At 43.2% G+C, this 15241-nt stretch overlaps 1 pseudogene; it reads right to left on the reverse strand.

Annotated features, from left to right (window-relative positions):
* Positions 1-13083: 13083 nt before the first annotated feature.
* On the reverse strand, positions 13084-14789 carry LOC109939427 (proline-rich receptor-like protein kinase PERK2; annotated as a pseudogene).
* Between the last annotated feature and the right edge of the window lie 452 nt (positions 14790-15241).

Here is a 15241-nt window from a genome sequence, read left to right on the forward strand (position 1 = left end):
GCGCAGGTACCGTCAATAGGGGATCAAGACTATGATGAGGATGAGGTGGCCCAAATCGAGCACTTCAACTCACAAGCCACAACAATTCTCCTCGCCTCACTAAGTAGAGAGGAATATAACAAAGTACAAGGGTTGAAGAACGCCAAGGAGGTTTGGGATGTACTCAAAACCGCGCACGAGGGAGACGAGCTCACCAAGATCACCAAGCGGGAAACGATCGAGGGGGAGCTCGGTCGGTTCCGGCTTCACAAAGGGGAGGAGCCACAACACATGTACAACCGGCTCAAGACTTTGGTGAACCAAGTGCGCAACCTCGGGAGCAAGAAGTGGGACGATCACGAAGTGGTAAATGTTATTTTAAGATCTCTCATTTTTCTTAATCCCACTCAAGTTCAATTGATTCGTGGTAATCCTAGATATACTAAAATGACCCCCGAGGAAGTTATCGGGCATTTTGTAAGTTTTGAGTGCATGATAGAAGGCTCGAGGAAAATCAACGAGCTTGGCGACTCATCCGAAGCCCAACCCGTTGCATTCAAGGCAACGGAGGAGAAGAAGGAGGAGTCTACACCAAGTCGACAACCAATAGACGCCTCCAAGCTTGACAATGAGGAGATGGCGCTCGTCATCAAGAGCTTCCGCCAAATCCTCAAACAAAGGAGGGGGAAAGACTACAAGTCCCGCTCCAAGAAGGTTTGCTACAAATGTGGTAAGCCCGGTCATTTTATTGCTAAATGTCCTATATCTAGTGACAGTGACCGAGGCGACGACAAGAAGGGGAGAAGAAAGGAGAAGAAAAGGTACTACAAGAAGAAGGGCGGCGATGCCCATGTTTGTCGGGAATGGGATTCCGACGAGAGCTCAAGCGACTCCTCCGACGACGAGGACGCCGCCAACATCGCCGTCACCAAGGGACTCCTCTTCCCCAACGTCGGCCACAAGTGCCTCATGGCAAAGGACGGCAAAAAGAAGGTTAAATCTAAATCCTCCACTAAATATGAATCCTCTAGTGATGACAATGCTAGTGATGAGGAAGATAATTTGCGTTCCCTTTTTGCCAACCTTAACATAGCTCAAAAAGAAAAATTAAATGAATTGGTTAGTGCTATTCATGAAAAGGATGATCTTTTGGATTCCCAAGAGGACCTCCTTATTAAGGAAAACAAGAAACATGTTAAGGTTAAAAAGGCTTATGCTCTTGAAATTGAGAAATGTGAAAAATTATCTAGTGAGCTAAGCACTTGCCGTGAGATGATCGACAACCTTAGAAATGAAAATGCTAGTTTAAATGCTAAGGTTGATTCTCATGTTTGTAATGTTTCAATTCCCAATCCTAGAGATAATAATGATGATTTGCTTACTAGGATTGAAGAATTAAACATTTCTCTTGCTAACCTTAGAATAGAGAATGAAAATTTGATTGCTAAGGCTAAAGATTTTGATGTTTGCAAAGTTACAATTGCCGATCTTAGAGATAAAAATGATATTCTTCATGCTAAGATTGTTGAACTTAATTCTTGCAAACCCTCTACATCTATTATTGAGCATGTATCTATTTGTACTAGATGTAGAGATGTTGATATTAATGCTATTCATAATCATATGGCTTTAATTAAACAACAAAATGATCATATAGCAAAACTAGATGCTAAAATTGCCGAGCATAACTTGGAAAATGAAAAATTTAAATTTGCTCGTAGCATGCTTTATAATGGGAGACGCCCGGGCATTAAGGATGGCATTGGCTTCCAAAGGGGAGACAATGTCAAAATTAGTGCCCCTCCTAAGAGATTGTCCAACTTTGTTAAGGGCAAGGCTCCCATGCCTCAGGATAACGAGGGTTACATTTTATACCCTGCCGGTTATCCCGAGGACAAAATTAGGAAAATTCATTCTAGGAAGTCTCACTCTGGCCCTAATCATGCTTTTATGTATAAGGGTGAGACATCTAGTTCTAGGCAACCAACCCGTGCCAAGTTGCCTAAGAAGAAAATTCCTAATGCATCAAATGAACATAACATTTCATTTAAGATTTTTGATGCATCATATGTTTTGACTAACAAATCCGGCAAGGTCGTTGCCAAGTTTGTTGGGGGCAAACACAAGGGCTCCAAGACTTGTGTTTGGGTACCCAAAGTTCTTGTTTCTAATGCCAAAGGACCCAAAACAGTTTGGGTACCTAAAGTCAAGAACTAAAATTGTTTTGTAGGTTTATGCATCCGGGGGCTCAAGTTGGATACTCGACAGCGGGTGCACAAACCACATGACAGGGGAGAAAAGGATGTTCTCCTCATATGAGAAAAACCGAGATCCCCAACGAGCTATCACATTCGGGGATGGAAATCAAGGTTTGGTCAAAGGATTGGGTAAAATTGCTATATCTCCTGACCATTCTATTTCCAATGTTTTTCTTGTAGATTCTTTAGATTACAACTTGCTTTCTGTTTCTCAATTATGTCAAATGGGCTACAACTGTCTTTTTACTGATGCAGGTGTCACTGTCTTTAGAAGAAGTGATGATTCAATAGCATTTAAGGGTGTGTTAGAGGGTCAGCTATACTTAGTAGATTTTGATAGAGCTGAACTTGACACATGCTTAATTGCTAAGACTAACATGGGTTGGCTCTGGCACCGCCGACTAGCCCATGTTGGGATGAAGAATCTTCATAAACTTCTAAAGGGAGAGCACATTTTAGGACTAACAAATGTTCATTTTGAGAAAGACAGGATTTGTAGCGCATGCCAAGCCGGGAAGCAAGTTGGCACCCATCATCCACACAAGAACATCATGACGACCGACAGGCCGCTTGAGCTACTCCACATGGATCTATTCGGCCCGATTGCTTACATAAGCATCGGCGGGAGTAAGTATTGTCTTGTAATAGTGGATGATTATTCTCGCTTCACTTGGGTATTCTTTTTACAGGAAAAATCTCAAACCCAAGAGACCTTAAAGGGATTCTTGAGACGGGCTCAAAATGAGTTCAGCTTAAGAATCAAGAAAATAAGAAGCGACAACGGGACGGAGTTCAAGAACTCACAAATTGAAGGCTTCCTTGAGGAGGAGGGCATCAAGCATGAGTTCTCTTCTCCCTACACACCTCAACAAAATGGTGTAGTGGAGAGGAAGAATCGAACTCTATTGGACATGGCAAGAACCATGCTTGATGAGTACAAGACACCTGACTGGTTTTGGGCCGAAGCGGTCAACACCGCCTGCTACGCCATCAACCGGTTATATCTACACCGAATCCTCAAGAAGACATCCTATGAACTCCTAACCGGTAAAAAGCCCAACATTTCATATTTTAGAGTTTTTGGTAGCAAATGCTTTATTCTTGTTAAAAGAGGTAGAAAATCTAAATTTGCTTCTAAAACTGTAGAAGGCTTTTTACTTGGTTATGACTCAAACACAAGGGCATATAGGGTCTTTAACAAGTCCACTGGACTAGTTGAAGTCTCATGTGACGTTGTGTTTGATGAAACTAACGGCTCTCAAGTAGAGCAAGTTGATCTTGATGAGATAGGTGAAGAACAGGCTCCATGCATAGCGCTAAGGAACATGTCCATTGGGGATGTGTGTCCTAAGGAATCCGAAGAGCCTCCACATACACAAGATCAACCATCCTCCTCCATGCAAGCATCTCCACCAACTCAAAATGAGGATGAAGCTCAAGTTGATGAAAGGCAAAATCAAGAAGATGAGCCACCTCAAGATGATGGCAATGATCAAGGGGGAGATGCAATTGATCAAGAAAAGGAGGATGAGGAAGAACCAAGGCCGCCACACCCAAGAGTCCACCAAGCAATCCAACGAGATCACCCCGTCGACACCATCCTCGGCGACATTCATAAGGGGGTAACCACTCGATCTCGTGTTGCACATTTTTGTGAACATTACTCTTTTGTTTCCTCTATTGAGCCACACAGGGTAGAGGAAGCACTTCAAGATTCGGATTGGGTGATGGCAATGCAAGAGGAGCTCAACAATTTCACAAGGAACGAGGTATGGCATTTAGTTCCACGTCCTAACCAAAATGTTGTAGGAACCAAATGGGTCTTCCGCAACAAGCAAGACGAGCATGGTGTGGTGACAAGGAACAAAGCTCGACTCGTGGCCAAAGGGTACTCACAAGTCGAAGGTTTGGATTTCGGTGAAACCTATGCACCCGTAGCTAGGCTTGAGTCAATTCGCATATTATTAGCCTATGCTACTTACCATGGCTTTAAGCTTTATCAAATGGACGTGAAAAGTGCTTTCCTCAATGGACCAATCAAGGAAGAGGTCTATGTTGAGCAACCTCCCGGCTTTGAAGACAGTGAGTATCCTAATCATGTCTATAGGCTCTCTAAGGCGCTTTATGGGCTCAAGCAAGCCCCAAGAGCATGGTATGAATGCCTAAGAGATTTCCTTATTTCTAATGGCTTCAAAGTCGGCAAGGCCGATCCTACACTCTTTACTAAAACTCTTAAAAATGACTTGTTTGTGTGCCAAATTTATGTTGATGATATTATATTTGGGTCTACTAACGAGTCTACATGTGAAGAGTTTAGTAGGATCATGACACAGAAATTCGAGATGTCAATGATGGGGGAGTTGAAGTATTTTCTAGGATTCCAAGTCAAGCAACTCCAAGAGGGCACCTTCATTAGCCAAACGAAGTACACTCAAGACATTCTAACCAAGTTTGGAATGAAGGATGCCAAGACCATCAAGACACCCATGGGAACCAATGGGCATCTCGACCTCGACACGGGAGGTAAATCCGTCGATCAAAAGGTATACCGGTCGATGATTGGTTCATTGCTTTATTTATGTGCATCTCGACCGGATATTATGCTTTCCGTTTGCATGTGTGCAAGATTTCAATCCGACCCTAAGGAATCCCACCTTACGGCCGTAAAACGAATCTTGAGATATTTAGCTTATACTCCTAAGTTTGGGCTTTGGTACCCTCGGGGATCCACGTTTGATTTGATTGGTTATTCGGATGCCGATTGGGCGGGGTGCAAAATTAATAGGAAGAGCACATCGGGGACTTGTCAGTTCTTGGGAAGATCCTTGGTGTCTTGGGCTTCAAAGAAGCAAAATTCGGTCGCTCTTTCCACCGCCGAAGCCGAGTACATTGCCGCAGGTCATTGTTGCGCGCAATTGCTTTGGATGAGGCAAACCCTGCGGGACTACGGTTACAAATTAACCGAAGTCCCTTTGCTATGTGATAATGAGAGTGCAATCAAAATGGCCGACAATCCCGTCGAGCATAGCCGCACTAAGCACATAGCCATTCGGTATCATTTTCTTAGGGATCACCAACAAAAGGGGGATATCGAGATTTCTTACATTAATACTAAAAATCAATTAGCCGATATCTTTACCAAGCCACTTGATGAACAATCTTTTACCAGACTTAGGCATGAGCTCAATATTCTTGATTCTAGAAATTTCTTTTGCTAGCTTGCACACATAGCTCATTTGAATACCTTTGATCATATCTCTTTTATATGCTATGACTAATGCGTTTTCAAGTCTATTTCAAACCAAGTCACAGGTATATTGAAAGGGAATTGGAGTCTTCGGCGAAGACAAAGGCTTTCACTCCGCAACTCATCCTTCGCCATCGCTCCAAGAAAAGGACCTTGTCTTTGGGGGAGAAAGTAAAAGCCCAAAGCAAAAGGACCGAATTTCGTCTTTGGTATAATCTTAACTCATTTACTTATGACCAAAGGGGAAGAAATTACTTCGAGGGCTCTAATGATTCCGTTTTTGGCGATTCATGCCAAAAAGGGGGAGAAATAAGCCCAAAGCAAAAGGACCGCACCACCACCAATTTCAAAAACTTAGTGCTTTCCAAAAGTATTTATCAATTGATATCCTATTGTGTTCAAAAGGGGGAGAAAGTAGTATTTCAAAAATGGTATATCAAAACCTTCTTGAACACTAAGAGGTGGATCTCTTTTAAGGGGAGTTTTGTCTAGTCAAAGGAAAAGCATTTGAAACAGGGGGAGAAAATTTCAAATCTTGAAAATGCTTTGCAAACTCCTATTCATTTACCTTTGACTATTTGCAAAAGATCTTTGAAAAGGATTTACAAAAGAATTTGCAAAAACAAAACATGTGGTGCAAATGTGGTCCAAAATACTAAATAAGAAAGAAACATTCCATGCATATCTTGTAAGTAGTTATATTGGCTCAATTCCAAGCAACCTTTACACTTACATTATGCAAACTAGTTCAATTATGCACATCTCTGTTTGCTTTGGTTTGTGTTGGCATCAATCACCAAAAAGGGGGAGATTGAAAGGGAATTAGGCTTACACCTAGTTCCTAAATAATTTTGGTGGTTGAATTGCCCAACACAAATAATTGGACTAACTAGTTTACCCAAGTGTATAGCTTATACAGGTGTAAAAGGTTCACACTCAGCCAATAAAAAGACCAAGTTTTGGATTCAACAAAGGAGCAAAAGGGCAACCGAAGGCAACCCTGGTCTGGGGCACCGGACTGTCCGGTGTGCCACCGGACAGTGAACAGTACCTGTCCGGTGCACCAGGGGACTCAGACTCAAACTCGCCACCTTCGGGAATTTCCAGGGCGACTCGGCTATAATTCACCGGACTGTCCGGTGTACACCGGACAGTGTCCGGTGCGCCAAGGGAGGTCAGCCTCAGGAACTCGCCAGCTTCGGGAAAAGCCAACGGCTCGTCCACTATAATTCACCGGACTGTCCGGTGTGCACCGGACTGTCCGGTGCGACTCCGGTGCAACGGCTATCTCCGCGCCAACGGCTCTCTGCCGCGCAATAAATGCGCGCTCTGCGCGCGCAGATGGCAGGCGTGCCCATACTGGCACACCGGACAAGGAACAGTACATGTCCGGTGTGCACCGGACACCCAGGCGGGCCCACAAGTCAGAAGCTCCAACGGTCAGAATCCAACGGCAGTGATGACGTGGCAGGGGGCACCGGACTGTCCGGTGTGCACCGGACTGTCCGGTGCGCCATCGAACAGACAGCTCCACCAACGGCCACATTTGGTGGTTGGGGCTATAAATACCCCAACCACCCCACCATTCATAGCATCCAAGTTTTCCACTTCTCAACTACTACAAGAGCTCTAGCATTCAATTCTAGACACACTAAAGAGATCAAATCCTCTCCAATTCCACACAAAGCCCTAGTGACTAGTGAGAGTGATTTGCCGTGTTCATTTGAGCTCTTGCGCTTGGATTGCTTCTTTTCTTTCTCACTTGTTCTTGTGATCAAAACTCCATTGTAATCAAGGCAAGAGGCACCAATTGTGTGGTGGCCCTTGCGGGGAAGTTTTGTTCCCGGTTTTGATTTGAGAAGAGAAGCTCACTCGGTCCAAGGGACCGTTTGAGAGAGGGAAGGGTTGAAAGAGACCCGGCCTTTGTGGCCTCCTCAACGGGGAGTAGGTTTGAGAGAACCGAACCTCGGTAAAACAAATCCGTGTGTCACACTTCATTATTTGCTCGCGATTTGTTTTGCGCCTTCTCTCGCGGACTTGTTTATATTTCTAACGCTAACCCGGCTTGTAGTTGTGTTTATATTTGTAAATTTCAGTTTCGCCCTATTCACCCCCCCTCTAGGCGACTATCAGTAGTCTTCCACTAGCTTTCCTAGTTAGTTAGCCAAGGGCGTCCATAAACCCTTGTGGTAGCACTGTTTTCCCGGGTGGTTCTCCATGTTCTAATTAACATAATGATCTTATCATGAATAGTAATTAACAAACTGATAACAGAGTATAATCATGAATAAAGTATCTCCATACCCAAAACCACATAAAAGCAATAGCAAGTACTACCCAAAAATTCAGTGGTGAACAAGGTATAAAGATAGTGAAACTGGGGTAACCTATTGGGTCCCATCAAAATTAACCTATGCAGATCATTATGATTAATCAGAACATGACTAGGTAAAAAGAAGTGATCAAGGGCACAACTTGCCTGGGACTTGAGATTCCAGGTACCAACTTGCTCTTTAGATGACTCGTAACCTCACTGCTAGTCATAGCAATACAAACAAACATGGTATAGATAAAATTAACATCACATCAAACATAAGAACAAACTGTATAATAATAATCTACGCGTTGCTACGAGATCGTAGGAACAAGAATTACTAAATTTGGAGTAACGGTTACGAAGTTATGGTTTTCCGAAGATCCACGTGGTTGAGTATATAATAGACTAAGTGCAACATTTTAACCTATATTTCATGACCAAACAAAATTACTAGATGATAATAAATATTATTGTGAGACTAATGCAACTAGAATGGATCAAAACGTAGTTACGGTTATTGAGCTATGAATTTCTGGAGTTTATTTAATGCTTGGTATAGACTAATTCAAGTGAACAATTTTAATCTAAGTTTCATGGCTAAACAAAGATACTAGATGATAGATAATATTAAAACAAAACTATTGCAACGAGAATGAATCAACTTGGAGCTAAAATGAATTAAATATGAATTCTACAAGTTTCTGGATTTATTTTTGTATTAAAAATCCATTTCTAATATTAATTTCTGAATATCCTAAGTGTTCTGGACTGGGCACAATATTTCTTAAAAGATCAGGGGCCTAAATCACAATTTTCCCAAGACTCAGTATTCCCACAGTGTGGACTGCGGGTTTATTTAAAATTAGTGCGAGGGTTCTTTATGAATTATGTCATGACCGAAGGGGTATGGGGAAATTAGAGTTGTCCGATTAGAAACGGGCCGACCAGATCGGGCCTAGGCGTTAATGAAGTGGTACGTGCCTACCTACCTTTGGATCTTGGTTCAGCGGTGCAGATTTAAGGCGCGAAGGGATACGTATCATCAAATCTCGATTGTAATCGAGAGATCCGATGGCCCAGATCAAACTGCCGCACGCATTGATCTCCACCGTTCATCAGAAATTGATGGTCACTGGGTCATCTCCCACTTTCTATCCGAGCACGACGGCGCGGCCAGATCCATGGCGGCGGCTGGGCGTGGACCGAGGAGGAGAGGGAGAGGCTGGCCCCTCCATTGCCGCAGCGGTGCTGCCCGGTTCGCCCTCGAAATCGCCGTCCAAGCACTCTCTCCCTGTGGGACGCGGTAGCGACATCGAAGCTCTTTCTCTCTCTGCGCGGCAAGGAGCTCTCGGAGGCCAGATTCCACCGGGTTTGTGGCAATGGGAAAAATTGGCGCAGATGGATGAGGAAAGAGGGTCACGGCGGTCGGCCTTTATACACCCGATGGGCAGAGTCCGATTGCCAGAGAGCTCGGACAGTTCTATTTAGCTAATTCGAAGTTTGCGACGAAGATAACTGCTTTGACGCGAATCCCGTTGGCCAGATAAAACAATACCCGACGTGCGGCTAGCAATTGATTTAATGCATGACATCGACATGAAATGGTAGTGACATCATCGTCAGCTGGGAAATAATAAATAAAAAAATGGACTTGGACGTGGGCTACATGGCTTTAGGATCAAGGAAGCTGGGCCGATACAGGTAAGTTTGCGTGAGATTTCTTTCTTTCTTTTCTGTTTTTTCTATTATATTTTAAAATTCAGTATTTCACAATTTTCACCTAAAAATATTGTATGGATGCAAAGTATAATTTATACATATACTAATCATTTTATTCATTTGAGCGATTACTTCAAATATATAGTGCACAATCAAAAATCCAGTATGTCATGCATAGTATATTTATTTATCCACTAATATTTTAGCATGCCTAATCCATGAAAGGAATAATTTACTCACTTTAACAAAATAATAAATATCTTCTTGTCATTTCTTTTTCTAAATTTCATATTCCAATTATGGTTTCAAGATTCAATTCCAGTTTTGAATAATTAGAATATAATATTACCATTCATTTATTTTAGGAGAATAATTTCAAAGATAAGAAAGTTTCTATTCAAAGAAATTTTTAATTCAAAAAAAAATTGGAGGAAAAACTAAGATAGAATTTCGGTTGTTACAAATTCTACCCCCTTAAAAATAATCTCGTCCCCGAGATTAGTAAGAAGAGGGATGCAACAAGTTTGGTTTGCAGTTTAGCTGTTTTTTTCTAATTAGTTCAAGGCTAAGTTTTTTTTCCTTTAATATTACTTAGCAGGTAGTTAGGAAAGCATGGGCATAAGATTTGAGAAGGTTGGGGCGAGAAAGGTTATGGTAAGGAGAGATTCCATCCCAGATGGTGGATCCCAGCTTTTGAAGATCTTTTCTGGCTTTTGTCCCTCCTTGTCTTGATGAGGTCGATCGCCTTCGATCTCTGGTCTTGACGTCATCATCCGAGCTAAGGACATGTAGCTAAGATAATTGTGTGTAGGAGGAACTACATTAAGTAGGTCAAGATCTGGTGGGATGGATGGTCATTATGAACATGTTGGTTAGGTTGTTTGTTTATGGCCAAGTTGGTCTAAGGCACCAATTTAGGTTAAAAATGGTTGTAGGAGTAGGGTCTAATCTACTTCACCAATATTAACTAACATGTTTTAAGTAACTCATTTTAGATTAGATCGTATTGGATTACATGGGATCTAAATTAGATGGAATCTTGACTAGATTGGTATGACTAGATTAAACTAGATAAGATCTAATTAATATATCTTGGACTAGATCATGGTTGTTACTCTAGAGTGGGATAAATATGCTAATTAGGGCAAGATGACTCCATAAGGATAAGGTAGAATCTTTTGAGGTCAGTTAGTGTGGCAGAACCTCAAAGTTATCGGGCCCACATGCACCTGTCCTTGTTCCAAAGACCTCAGACAGCCACGCATGTGCACCAGATAACTCAATAGGATCTGTCCGATTGCCCAAGGACATCGGATAAACCACTTTCAACCAAAACTGCGGGGTTAAGTAATACAAATCACACACACTAATATTTTTGCAGCGGAAATCTTATTACCAAATTTTACAAGTTACAAAAATGTATATTATTTTATCGGAGTGGTTACAAAAGTATAAGTTTGAAATATATGCTAGCTCAAACGACCATCCTCAGTAAGAAGTATAAGGGAGTTACTTAGACTTATAAGAAGGCCGAGCCCACCGACACTTAACACCATCACAGCAGCACAAGGTTAGAACCTGAAAACAACAGGGAATAAAACCCTGAGTACGGAATTACTCAGCAAGACTTACCCGACTAAAGAAAAGACTCTCAAGGGTATGCTGGCTAGAGGGATTCAAGGAAAGGCTTATCAAGAATCAAGGACTCTGTTTTGCAGAAAAGCTTACTATGAGTGGATCCTTAAAAATCCAGTTTTATTTTCAGGTTAAGTAAAATTACCTGCATCTAGAGTTCTTTCTACCCTAGTTCAATCACTTGACCTGCACTAGCCAATTTCTTATCAACCTGTCATCTTCACTGGAGTTCTACGTGTAAGTCAGTGACCAAGTCTTCATAACCGCGAAGGTACGGCGATCCGAATCGATTATACTCAGCTGAGGATCTCCAATCACACGACATATGTAGCACTTAACCCTTTCATATGTCAACCCGCCACCGGGGTTCTTAAGACCAGATCAGGTTCACGCGAACCGAGAGCACAGATACACCACCGTCCAGCCTCTTGCTATGGAGGGTACACGCTACTCTCACCACCGCTCCACACCCATTCCGTGTTATCTTATTCTGGCCTTAGTCTGCCCGAGGCAAGGCTTACCCATGACGAGGCATGTGACCAGTTAAAGGGTCCTCGGTTAGCAGGCCTACATCGAGACGGTCCTTAATCGACTCAGATGGAGACACTACACCGAGACTCCTTTCTCGTGTAAGTCAACCGCCCGGTCTCAGCTTTATCATTTCGAACCCAAAGTTTGGTACCTAGCAGAGGCACATCTTTTCCGATGTTGAACCCATCAAGGCCTTTGATGGATTCACCATCAAGTTTTATTTTCGAAAACATTCCCACCCACTTTTGCCACATCATCTTTTGTAAAAACAAAACATTTTGTTTTTCTAAAGCAAGTCTAAGCATCAAAATCTTTTTGTAAAACAGGGATTTCAAGGAAGGTAATCGAATTCAAGGAAGGTAATGCAGGAATTGTTTTAGCAATCAACTCCTATCACCTAATGCATCAAGCAAGTGAAAAAGGTTTTTAAAACACAAGGAGGTGGCAAATGCACCGGGGCTTGCCTGAGTAACACTAGGTTAGTGTTGTTAGGTGACCACTTGACGATCATCCTTGTCCTAGCACTGGATCGGGCATGTTCGTCCATCAGCATTATCCTGCGGATTTGCCCGCGCTTGGGGTCGACTTGGCTTGTCTTCCGCATCACGCGATTAATAAGCGTACCTAAATGATTTGCATAATGCACATGAATGCATAAGAACGGGAATATTATAAACCTAAATAGTGCTACACGATAGCGAATTTAAACACCTAGCGGCGAGGCGTTGTACAATTTTATACGAAAATACTAGTTACCGATATACGACTAAGCGCAATAATTACGCTTCTCTAGCCTATTCAAAGGTAGCTTATATATCGCAAAACAACAATATATGTATTCACACTCTATTTGCCTTAGTTAAAGTTCGACATCAAAAACTTACTAATTTTAAATTCATTAGTCTAAGACATTTAAATCTTAAAACAAGAATAGAAACACGTCAACTTTCTAAACTATCAGACCGGACGACCTTGCATTACCGCCAGCTAATTAAAATGCCTACTAGCCAAGCATTAATTTATTTAAGCAAACTAAATTGGCATGGTAACATCGTCAGACTTACTAGCTAGCTAGAGAAAATATTTAACTTATCTTTCGCATCATAAACTAATCACGCTACGCATACAAGTCTTCCAACACATGCTTCGTATCATTAATACCTAAAATCTATACTTCGCCACATATCGCAACTACTTCGTGACTAGATATACAACTAACTGCTACACGAAATGGGACGCCTCTATAAGCATTTTATGCGCCATTAAAATATAAAAAGAAAACAAAGGAAGGGAAATCCTTCCAAAGACGCTTAAGAGGATCAGCAACATGTACGACTACCAATCTAGAAGTCGTCACACAATGTGCCTATGCTAACGACAAGAAAAATCATCGTGGCTATATAACTATCCAATTCAATTAACTAAAATAATAAATTGACTCACCACGATCGAATCGATTTGATAACCGCGAGGACGGCGACGGTTCTCAGTTTGGATATCTGGTCGAGCTCTTGGCAAATATTATACCACATAGGATTTGCTGCTTTATTCCAACTCTCGGGATTTTTCGACGACGCAAAGGATGTCGACGAGTTGAAGACCTACAGGGTCGAGCACGACAGGGGCTTGGGAGCTAAATGCAAGTGGTGCGCACAGAAAGATAGATAATCAGGATCGTCGGGCACGTCGCGGACGCGGCGTGGATCGACGACGAGGAGTAAGGGGGCTGCATAATCAACTCGACTCCATATTTGCAAGAATAAGGATAGTCTCTGACTGAAGCCTTCGATCAAACACCTGACGAACATTGAACTGAGCTTCACCTTCTATAAGTGTACTGTTGAACATTACAGGTGTTGAAGCCAATCCAAACTATAGGATATCGTGTCCAGCAGCAGTGATTCCATGAGTGACTGCATTCTGCAATTCATGTGTAGAAATTCGTGAATCATGTCCAACAGAGATTCTTAAACGTCTCAAGCCATCTGGTTTCTTGTTTAATAGCCATGCAACAAAAGCTGCAGCTATAACTTTAGTGACATCTTCTGTGAGGTTGACTGGCTCACCTTCAGTCCTAACAACAGCGACACCACGAATATCACTGCCATTTTGAAGCTTCAGAAACTCAACTTTCTCATATGAATACGCAACAGTGCCACTATGAGCAGCTGCCATGGTTACGCGCGCGTGTGCTGAGGCCACCTCGTCGGCTTCGAGCTGTGGGACAGCGAGCACAAGAGAGGAAAGCGGAGCAGCGGGGTTTGGAAAATGATGCCAGGAATTAGAGGCAGAGACGACAGATTGGGAGGAGAAACAGGGGAAGCAAGCAATGGACGCAGGGAGGAAGACGCCAAAGGGAGCTCCGAGCAGGGCGACTAGCAGGAGGGCGGCCGGCCGAGCAAGAAGGAGGGCGCGCGACGGCCATGGGAGATCCGAGCTGGGGTCCAGGGAAGCTCCACGACGGGAGTCGCGGCTTGGGGAAGAAGATGAGGAGCGCCGCGAGCTGAAGACGAATGGGAAATTGTAGACGCGGTAGTGGAAGGCAGGGCAGGGTAGGGCGCTCGGCTGGTGTCCTCGCAGGGAGAGGCCACGGCGAGAGAGCGGCGTTGGGGGGGGGGGGGGGGGGGGGGGGGGGGGGGGGGTCGGGCGCTGGCGAGCTGGGAGGTCGCGGCGTGCAGGAAGCATCGCGCAGAGGGCGAGCAAGCAGCTGAGGAGCAAGGAGGACGCTCCACGCACCAGGGAAAAGGAGCTCGAGGGCGCGGCTGGGGACGCCACCATGGGAGAACCTCCGCTGGCTGGGCGAGCAAGGGAGGATCGCGCGGAGGGGATAGGGAAGATGGATGAGCGCGCGTGCTTGATTTTTATGCTTGAGTTGAGCGGCGGCTGAGGATAAGCGCGCAGGGGAAGAAAATCAAGAGCCACGGCGGTTAGGGATAGGATGAGATCGGCTGCGAGTTTTTTTTTTTATTTTCCCACTTTTCTATTTTTTTTACCGAGAATGAGAGATATTTTTGAATCTCGATTTTTAGTGATGTATAGTGAGTCAATCCGCAATACGGATACATTTTATTTTTTTCCGAATCATGAAACAAGAAGTCAGAAGAATAACAGTTTAGATGGTTCGGTCCGAATCTCGTTTAGATAATTTTCGTGACCATTCCGGCCACGATGTAAACGGACCAGATGGAAACGAGTTCGGCTTGGTATTTTTAATCTGTATATGATTATGTTAAATTTAGACGAATTTCGATTCGCTACTCGAACACTCGACTATAGAATAATTTAGTCAAGAATCTGTAGATGCGATGTTATGGTTAAAAGAAGGGGATTAAATTATTTTACCCTGAAAATGTTAGTCGTCGAGTTCGACTAAATTGCCCGGGATAAAAATCACCTAGTGGGTCGAGCTTTCGAATTCGTATTCTCGCGAGCGACGAATTTTAATTAATCATCGGACGCACCGATTTTCGGAACGACTATGTTCCGAACATCACGAAAATTTTGGAAGAACCCGGATGGATAAAAATAAAAACGACGTCGCACTCGCGACAGACG

The sequence above is a fragment of the Zea mays genome, chromosome 5, assembly GCF_902167145.1.
Source record: "Zea mays cultivar B73 chromosome 5, Zm-B73-REFERENCE-NAM-5.0, whole genome shotgun sequence".
Taxonomy (NCBI): domain Eukaryota; kingdom Viridiplantae; phylum Streptophyta; class Magnoliopsida; order Poales; family Poaceae; genus Zea; species Zea mays.